The sequence below is a fragment of the Rhamphochromis longiceps genome, linkage group LG23, assembly GCF_057381845.1.
Source record: "Rhamphochromis longiceps isolate RC_006_pf linkage group LG23, R_longiceps_female_GT1.1, whole genome shotgun sequence".
Classification (NCBI taxonomy): Eukaryota; Metazoa; Chordata; class Actinopteri; order Cichliformes; family Cichlidae; genus Rhamphochromis; species Rhamphochromis longiceps.
In genome coordinates, this window is record NC_140578.1 from 699,785 (window position 1) to 710,023 (window position 10,239).

Sequence of the window (10,239 nt, forward strand, 5' to 3'; positions counted from 1 at the left end):
ATCGAGCGTTTTTCTGTAGCTGATTGTACAGCTTGAAAGAAAAACAGCATTTTTATCCACCAGGTGTTTTCAGCTGGGCTCAGCAGTGTGCTGGAAAGAGGAGGCTTCTGTCTGTGCAGGCGTGTGCTGTTCAGGTGCTCACTTTGACCCAGATTCTCCAGTGCAGTGGGACACTGAGCCAACGTGTTGACTCATAATCACACACACACGCACACATGCTCATTCACACAGGTGGTCGCACAGCAGTCCAGGGGGAAAGGCCAGAAAGGTGCACCGGTGTGAGGGAATATGCAGGGGCGGCGACGTGTGTCAGGAAGCTGCTGCACCACCGTGTTTGGACGCCAGGTCAGAGCCTTTCTTCTCTGGTAAAGAGACTAAAACTGAGGATATGTAGGTTTAATAACTGTAAAACATAAGAAAAGATAAAAGAAAGAAAGATTTAAAAAAGGTTTAGTCGGCTTCGTGAGCCACGTTCATCGTTTTTGCGCCTGGCTTTGGGGGTAAACCCAAAATCAGACGGGAACATGCGACCCGCTGGAGGATTTCAGCAGAGACATATTCTTGTCTGTGCATGTAGGTCCTTCACACTCACATGTTTGTTGCCTTCTAATTAGCTGACTGGCAAAAAGAAATCTCAGGTTACAACAAGGTTAAATCATTTTAACAATAGAAACTCACAATTATCTTCTTTATTTTCTTTTATGAGGTAATTTCCCCCCTAAGATACGTTCAGCTGATCTTTAAATCCATGAAATTCAGGTAGGTTTGGAAAATGTAATTATTTTATTTGTAATAGTTATTTAAAAACTGCATCTTGTTTTCACTCAGGTTGTCTAATATTAAAATGTGTTTGAGGATCAGAAACACGCATGTCTGAAAAAAAGAAATCAGAAATGGGGAAAAAGCTCTGTCAGCAGTTTTTTTACGTCTTATATGAACTGATGACTTCCTCGTCTATGGATACATCTGAACATTAGCCCAGTGAAACACATCTACGCTGAGCCGTTTAACTGGTTTTCCTTCATTTCCGCAAACATGGAATTAAATCCCAATTTGCTGCAGTAATGAGACGGAGGCAGAAATGTCTGAATGAAAAATAAAACCAAAACATAGCGCTGCCATTACAGTCAAGGGAAAAATATGTAAATTTTCTCATTAATGGATTTTCTCATTTATTATCTGCTGAATCACGTGTGATGTGATGACTTCCCCAAAAACCAACAATTTTAATAGAAATGTTTCTGTCACGGTAACGATTTGTTTCAGTGGTGATGCAACTACGGGTGAGGACAGTTCAATAATAGATTGTTGAGACTTTTGTTTGAGGATATTGGCACACATTAAAATTACATTTTTCTTTCAAAGGTTATCTGCTTCATCTTTTCATAAAGCTGGCCTCGTTATTGCTGCTGTGTTTGCGATCTAATATCGAGAAGCTGTCCTTCTCATGAAAGTCAGCGGTCAATATATCCTTATCTCATATTCATATAACGCTCCACACCCCTGAGATCGAACAGAGATATCACACAGAGAAAGAGAACCACATGTGGACACGTGTTATGAGAATCGCTTTACCTTTAATAACAAGGAGAGGGGAGAAGATCGAGACATGGAGGAGCACTGCAGAGACTGGTAAATATAATCATCGCTGCCATGGTTTAGCACAACATTCAGCTGCTGTGAGAAGCTTCTTTGTTCTGGCTACATTTCTTCAAGCAACCATAAAATAGCTCTCGGCTGTCAAATAGCATGTTTGACCTCTTAAGCTAACATTTCACACCAATCATTGTATATGTATTGTGCTTTGAAGTAAACTTATTGTCTCCATATGAGGACAGACTTGTTGTTTTAAATAGAAAAATAAGATGCATCCAAGCAAACCCTCAGGTCCCAGGAGACCATCAGTGTCTTCACTGAGTCGTTAAACGCTTCCTACCTACAGTCCTGTGAAGAAAACAACATCAGGGCTCTGTGCCTGTCTGTGAAAAACTAAGTGCATCCTTACCGTTTCTATAGGAATTAAGAGGTTAAGTAGCAGCCATCAGCGGCTACATAAATGCATTTTGTTTTGGCCGGTCTGGAGCATTCGGGTGTGCGTTAACGCGCTGGCACAGCCTTCCCACTAATGCACAGCCCAGCAAATCATCCCAAACCACGCAGTGCTCAGAGAAATGCAAAAAAACCCCAAGAACTACATGTGAGACTCACAGGTCTGAGTTAACACGATTCAGTTTGATTTATACAGCAACAAATCTCAACAACAGTCGCCTCAAGGCGCTTTGCTCTGTAAGGTACAATAATACAGAGAAAAACCCAACAATCATATGACCAGAGATGGGCAGTAACGCGTTACTGTAATCCAATTACTTTTTTCAAGTAATGAGTACAGTAAGGGATTACTATTGGACTTCCTCACTGGCAGAACTCAGGTGGTGAGGGTGGGCAGGTGCTTCTCCAACAGCATCACCATCAACACAGGAGCACCTCAGGGATGTGTCCTCTCGCCACTGCTCTACTCCCTCTACACTTCAGACTGTGTGGCCACCCACGGCTCCAACACCATTGTGAAGTTTGCTGACGACACAGTGGTGTTGGGTGCCATCTCCAACAACGATGAGGCGGCCTACATGGATGAAATGAAGAATCTGGCATCGTGGTGCCAGGACAACCACCTCCAGCTGAACGTCAGCAAGACCAAGGAGCTGGTGGTGGACTTCAGAAGGGGTCAGCACAGAGACTACAAGCCCATTATCATCAATGGAGCTCCAGTGGAGAGGGTGCAGTCCTTCAAGTATCTTGGTGTCCACATCTCCTCAGACCTGACATGGGCTGCCCACATTCAGGTCCAGACCAAAAAGGCTAGGCAGCGCCTGTACCACCTACGACAACTGAGGAAGTTCAGGGTCTCTCCAAAGATCCTCAGGATTTTCTATACAGGCGCTGTGGAGAGCATCCTCACACAGAACATGACATCGTGGTTTGGGAACAGCTGTGTGAAGGACCAAAAAGCTCTCCAGAGAGTGATCCGTACAGCAGAACGCTGCTGCAGGATTGCTCTCCCCCCGCTTCAGGACACCTACACCAGGAGATGCCGGACTAGAGCAGCGCAGATACTGAAGGACCCGTCCCATCCTGGCAACAAACTGTTCCAACTTCTGCAATCTGGTAGAAGGTTCCGCATCTTCCGGGCAAGGACAGAGAGACTCAAGAGGAGCTTCTATCCCCAAGCCATCCGTGCCCTAAACACACACACCCGCCCTCTCACATCATCTATAACTGACTGAGACAGGACTCTTCCAGACACTAAACCAAGGCACAATGTACATTTCAATTCCTTTAATTTTAAATATGTTTATATTGTCTATCCTGTAAAATAGTCAGATATCTATTCATATTAATGTACAGAATTCACCTGCTTGCTGCTACTACTGCACATTCACCCAGTGTATATACTATATGTATGTATGTATATATATATATATATTAGGGGTGCAACGATATTCGTATCGATATTGAACCGTTCGATACAGTGCTTTCGGTTCGGTACGCATATGTATCGAACAATACAATTTTTTTCAATTTTTTTTTTTTTTTTTTTTTTGTGTCCTGTTTGGATCTATAGCCATCAGAATTGTTGTCTTGAGGCCAAGAAAGATGCCAAGAGGATTTATTTTAAGTGGATCATCATATTGGTCCATTTGATTGACCTTTATTATAATTATGAATTTATTTTATTTTCAGTTGCAAACGGGACAGACATGACTGTGGGATAGGACAGGGGGAAAGAATGAAAGAAAGAGGGGGAGAGAAAGAAAGAAAACCAAAGGGGAGAAAAAAAAAGAACAATACAAAATTTGTAATTTATTTTATCAACTTTCCTTCTGACGATGCTGTCTGTGTTGAGCGCTCAGTGAATCTGCATTTGACTACTCCGCCTAGGCTCGAGAGTGCAGCCTAGGCGGAGTAGTCGAACGCAGATTCACTGAGCGCTCAACACAGACAGCATCGTCAGAAGGAAGAGCGCAGGGCAAGCTAGCGAGACAGAAGTGGACCTCCCCCACCCTCATTCAGATCTGGCGTTTGGAATTATTTTGGTTTTCATGTGACGTATGACCCTGAAGGTAAGCGAGTCATGGACTAAAGTAAAACAGTATGTTGGATGTGCCATGCAATGCTCAATTACATGGGTGGGAGCTAGTGTGTTAGCGCAGTTAGCTCGTTAACGTGTTGGCCGTCTAGCCCCTCTGTATAGGGTAGCTCGTTAACGGAGATTTGCCGTGTTGTGGCGTTAAGGTCATTTCAACGAGATTAACCTGAAAGCACTAGTGGGAACACAACGAATATGACTGCACATTTACGCCGACATCATCCTAGTGCAAAGACAAAAACAACAAGCATGCTACTAACTTTAGCCGAGTCATTTAGACAGCTGTTAGCACGTGATTCTCCTTATGCTGCTGAGAATATAGCCCAGAAGAAGCGGATAGTAGAGCTTTTATTTTGGAAAGAGACATTTCTCTGTAATAAACTCTCTTTTCCAAAGATGAGTGATTCCTCAATCAGATACAGGGCTCGCAATATCGCTAGCCCGATGTCCCGGAGCTATCTCTGCCCTGCCTGTCGGGCTATTGTAGGAAGGAAAAATATATGTCAATGCTTTTGCATTCTTTCAGAAATGTAGCTGGGTAATTATGTCATTGGCATCGGTGAGCCACTGTCAATATGTGACATATTGAAGTCGCGTTTGAATTTGCGCTTGTTTTTTGCTTTCACTTTGCAATCGCGCGAACTGTGTATAGAGAGCGACAGCACTGATCTGTGAGTGATGATAATTTGTGCACCAATTCCTCTGACATCGTCTTATTAATCGTTAGCTTACTATGCAAACATGACAAGTGAAATCTCCCGCAGCTTAAACATGTGAGAGGTTGATCGCGCAGAGGATCGCTGAGCTTATGTGAGTGCGGCAGGATATATATTTCACTACGATGACCTGGATGACTGAGAACCTTCACAGACAGATATATATTTTAGTTCTGCTGAGCCAAATAAGACAGGTCAGGGTGAAGAAGTGACAGCCAAAGAAAAGCTTACCACAAAACGGAGAAGTTATGACAAATCAGACTATAAGGCAAAAAGAAAGTGCAGCTTTATGGTTTCATGGACAAAAGAATTTCTGTGGCTGCAATATGACGAGCTAAAAAACAACACGCACAAGGGTTAGGGTTAAATTTAAAAACTGTACTTTTGTGTTAAAATATATATTTATAATTTTAATAAATGACAAATTAAAAAGGCATGAACATTTTTTTTTGTATCGAAAAAATATCGAACCGTGACACCAAAGTATCGAACCGAACCGTGAATTTTGTGTATCGTTGCACCCCTAATATAAATATATAAAAAAAAAAAAACACCCAGCACGCCCCTGCGGGCGGTTTATCCTTCAAGCTCGGGTCCTCTACCAGAGGCCTGGGAGCTTGAGGGTCCTGCGCAGTATCTTAGCTGTTCCCAGGACTGCGCTCTTCTGGACAGAGATCTCCGATGTTGTTCCCGGGATCTGCTGGAGCCACTCGCCTAGCTTGGGAGTCACCGCACCTAGTGCTCCGATTACCACGGGGACCACCGTTACCTTCACCCTCCACATCCTCTCGAGCTCTTCTCTGAGCCCTTGGTATTTCTCCAGCTTCTCGTGTTCCTTCTTCCTGATATTGCTGTCATTCGGAACCGCTACATCGATCACTACGGCCGTCTTCTTCTGTTTATCTACCACCACTATGTCCGGTTGGTTAGCCACCACCATTTTGTCCGTCTGTATCTGGAAGTCCCACAGGATCTTAGCTCGGTCATTCTCCACCACCCTTGGGGGCATCTCCCATTTTGACCTCGGGACTTCCAGGTTATACTCGGCACAGATGTTCCTGTACACTATGCCGGCCACTTGGTTATGGCGTTCCATGTATGCCTTGCCTGCTAGCATCTTGCACCCTGCTGTTATGTGCTGGATTGTCTCTGGGGCATCTTTACACAGCCTGCACCTGGGGTCTTGCCTGGTGTGATAGACCCCAGCCTCTATGGATCTTGTGCTCAGAGCTTGTTCTTGTGCTGCCATGATTAGTGCCTCTGTGCTGTCTTTCAGTCCAGCTTTGTCCAGCCACTGGTAGGATTTCTGGATATCAGCCACCCCCTCTATCTGCCGGTGGTACATACCGTGCAGGGGCCTGTCCTTCCATGATGGTTCCTCGTCTCCCTCCTCTTTCTTGGGTTTCTGCTGCCTGAGGTATTCACTGAGCACTCGGTCAGTTGGGGCCATCTTCCCAATGTATTCTTGGATGTTCGTTGTCTCATCCTGGACTGTGGTGCTGACACTCACCAGTCCCCGGCCCCCTTCCTTCCGCTTAGCGTACAGCCTCAGGGTGCTGGACTTGGGGTGAAACCCTCCATGCATGGTAAGGAGCTTTCTTGTCTTTATGTCAGTGGCTTCTATCTCCTCCTTTGGCCAGCCTATTACCCCAGCAGGGTACCTGATCACGGGCAGGGCATAGGTGTTGATGGCCCGGATCTTGTTCTTACCATTCAGCTGACTCCTCAGGACTTGCCTGACCCTCTGCAGGTACTTGGTGGTTGCAGCTTTTCTAGCGGCCTCTTCATGGTTCCCATTCACCTGCGGGATCCCCAGGTACTTGTAACTGTCCTCTATGTCTGCAATGTTGCCTTCTGGTAGTTCAATCCCCTCAGTTCTGACTACCTTCCCTCTCTTTGTTACCATCCGACTACACTTCTCCAGTCCGAACGACATTCCAATGTCATTGCTGTATAGCCTGGTAGTGTGGATCAGTGAATCGATGTCTCGTTCACTCTTGGCATACAGCTTGATGTCATCCATGTACAGGAGGTGGCTGACAACTGCTCCGTTCCGTAGTCGGTATCCGTAGCCAGTCTTGTTAATGATCTCACTGAGGGGGTTCAGGCCTATGCAGAACAGCAGTGGGGACAGAGCATCTCCTTGGTAGATCCCGCACTTGATGGTGACTTGTGCTATGGGCTTGGAGTTGGCCTCTAGTGTTGTACGCCACATCCCCATTGAGTTCCTGATGAAGGCTCTTAGGGTCCCATTGATCTTGTACAATTCTAGGCATTCCAGGATCCAGCTGTGGGGCATTGAGTCATAGGCCTTCTTGTAATCAATCCAGGCAGTGCACAGGTTGGTCAGTCTGGTCTTGCAGTCTCGGCTGACTGTTCTGTCTACCAGTAGCTGGTGTTTTGCGCCTCTGGTATTCTTGCCAATTCCTTTCTGTGTCCCGCTCATGTATTGACCCATGTGCCTGTTCATCTTAGCCGATATGATGCCTGACAGGAGCTTCCATGTAGTACTGAGGCAGGTTATTGGTCGGTAGTTGGAGGGGACCGGTCCCTTCTTGGGGTCCTTGGGGATCAGGACCGTCCGACCTTCGGTTAGCCATTCCGGGTGTCTCTCGTTAACTAGCAGCTGGTTCATTTGTGCTGCTAGACGCTCGTGGAGTGCAGTCAGCTTCTTTAGCCAGTAGGCGTGAACCATGTCGGGCCCTGGTGCTGTCCAACTCTTCATACTGGAGACCCTTTCTTGGATATCTGCCACTGTGATGGTTACTGGATCCTGTTCGGGGAGGTTGCTGTGGTCTGCCCTCAGATCCACTAGCCACTGAGCATTGCCGTTATGGGTTGCGTCCTTCTCCCATATGCTCTTCCAGTATTGCTCGGTCTCCAGCCTTGGTGGTGCTGTTCTCTTATTGTTCCCTTGCCACTGAGAGTACACCTTTGCTGGTTCTGTGGAGAACAGCTGGTTTATTCTCCTGCCTTCTATCTCTCTGGTGTACCTCCTCAAGCGGCTGGCCAAGGCTGTGAGTCTTTGCTTGGCAGTTTCTAAGGCCTCAGGTATGGACAGCTTGCTGTATTTCTTATGCACCTTCTTTGTCGCACCTTTCTGCAACTCCGTTAGTTGGCTAACCTCCCTCCGTGCTACTTTGATCTTGCCCTCTAGCCTCCTTCTCCATGGAGGGTACTGCCCCTTGTGGCTGTTCAACTTGTAGCCAAGCATCTCACTGATCACTGCTGCCGTATTGTAGATCAGCTTGTTAGTGTCGGTAATCGTGGTTGTAGGTATCGTCCGTAGTGCTGCATTAACATCATCTAGCAGACCTTCTGAGGGTACTTCACGTAATCTTGGTAACCGGCTACGGGGGATCCAGGTTTCAAGCTTGGCCATGATCCTATCTTTCAGGTCAGTTCCTCTCGCACTTAACGATCCTTCTCCTATCGCACTTGGGGCTATGTACCCAATCTCGGGTGGGGGTGATGATATCGCCCCCCTGACCTGGCGTCCTGACTCCTCCTTGCCGTAGCATTTGTGTTGTACCTTGTCAATCTCTAGCTGTGAGAGCAGTCCCTTCTTTCGAATGTTGGAACACTGAGCTACTAGTTGTTTCGCCGTCATTGTGGATGTTGGGTATATATATATATATATATATATATATATATATATATATATATATATATATATATATATATATATATATATATATATATATATAGGTCCCTCATCCTATTCATGTAGCCCCTTCCGCCGGGGTTCCATCATGGAAGGACAGGCCCCTGCACGGTATGTACCACCGGCAGATAGAGGAGGTGGCTGATATCCAGAAATCCTACCAGTGGCTGGACAAAGCTGGACTGAAAGACAGCACAGAGGCACTAATCATGGCAGCACAAGAACAAGCTCTGAGCACAAGATCCATAGAGGCTGGGGTCTATCACACCAGGCAAGACCCCAGGTGCAGGCTGTGTAAAGATGCCCCAGAGACAATCCAGCACATAACAGCAGGGTGCAAGATGCTAGCAGGCAAGGCATACATGGAACGCCATAACCAAGTGGCCGGCATAGTGTACAGGAACATCTGTGCCGAGTATAACCTGGAAGTCCCGAGGTCAAAATGGGAGATGCCCCCAAGGGTGGTGGAGAATGACCGAGCTAAGATCCTGTGGGACTTCCAGATACAGACGGACAAAATGGTGGTGGCTAACCAACCGGACATAGTGGTGGTAGACAAACAGAAGAAGACGGCCGTAGTGATCGATGTAGCGGTTCCGAATGACAGCAATATCAGGAAGAAGGAACACGAGAAGCTGGAGAAATACCAAGGGCTCAGAGAAGAGCTCGAGAGGATGTGGAGGGTGAAGGTAACGGTGGTCCCCGTGGTAATCGGAGCACTAGGTGCGGTGACTCCCAAGCTAGGCGAGTGGCTCCAGCAGATCCCGGGAATAACATCGGAGATCTCTGTCCAGAAGAGCGCAGTCCTGGGAACAGCTAAGATACTGCGCAGGACCCTCAAGCTCCCAGGCCTCTGGTAGAGGACCCGAGCTTGAAGGATAAACCGCCCGCAGGGGCGTGCTGGGTGTTTTTATATATATATATATATATATATATATATATATGTTCTTCCTCTACACCCCCCCCCCCCCCCCCCCCCCAAATTTTTGCACATGTCGAGGAGCGTGTCAGGCTACATTTCACTGTGTGTTATACTTGTATAACTATGCATGTGACAAATAAAGAACCTTGAACCTTGCAAAAACGGTAATTAGATTACCGTTACTTTCCCGTAGGAACGCTGCGTTACTGCGTTACTAAAACCGTGATTTTTTGCGAGAGTGTCTCACGACAGTGACGTAAGTGAGTGTGACGTTAGTGACAACAGCTGTGTGCAGATCAACAATGGATCATATATCGAGTGCAGAGAGAGTATGAGCGTGCAGCGTTTAAAGCGTGGAAGTACTGACCTTACTTTGAGTTTGATTCCATAAAAAGTGACAAAAACATTAGTGTCCGCTGTGCGTGGGAAGAAAACTTCTTTTTACAGCGAAAACACCCCTAAACTTCCAACAAGCACCGAGTAGCTATGACGTAATGGGAAACTCACAGAGAAACTCGCGGATTCTTCCACTGACCGCGGCACACCTGCACCAGGGTAAACCTCCGCCTACCCCACTCCTGCTTTACAGGTGAAAATAGAGCAACAGGACCGCTGAGTCTTTGACTTTATTTATTTTCTGCTGTGTTTTACTTTGAAAGACTGAGTGTAAACACAAAAAATACTTTATTTTATGAGCTGGAATGTGCAGAAAATAGGTTTCAATGTTAAACTAATTTCTTCCAGTCAGAGAATGTTGCATATAATTTAATGTTTGCTTGATGCATAAAGT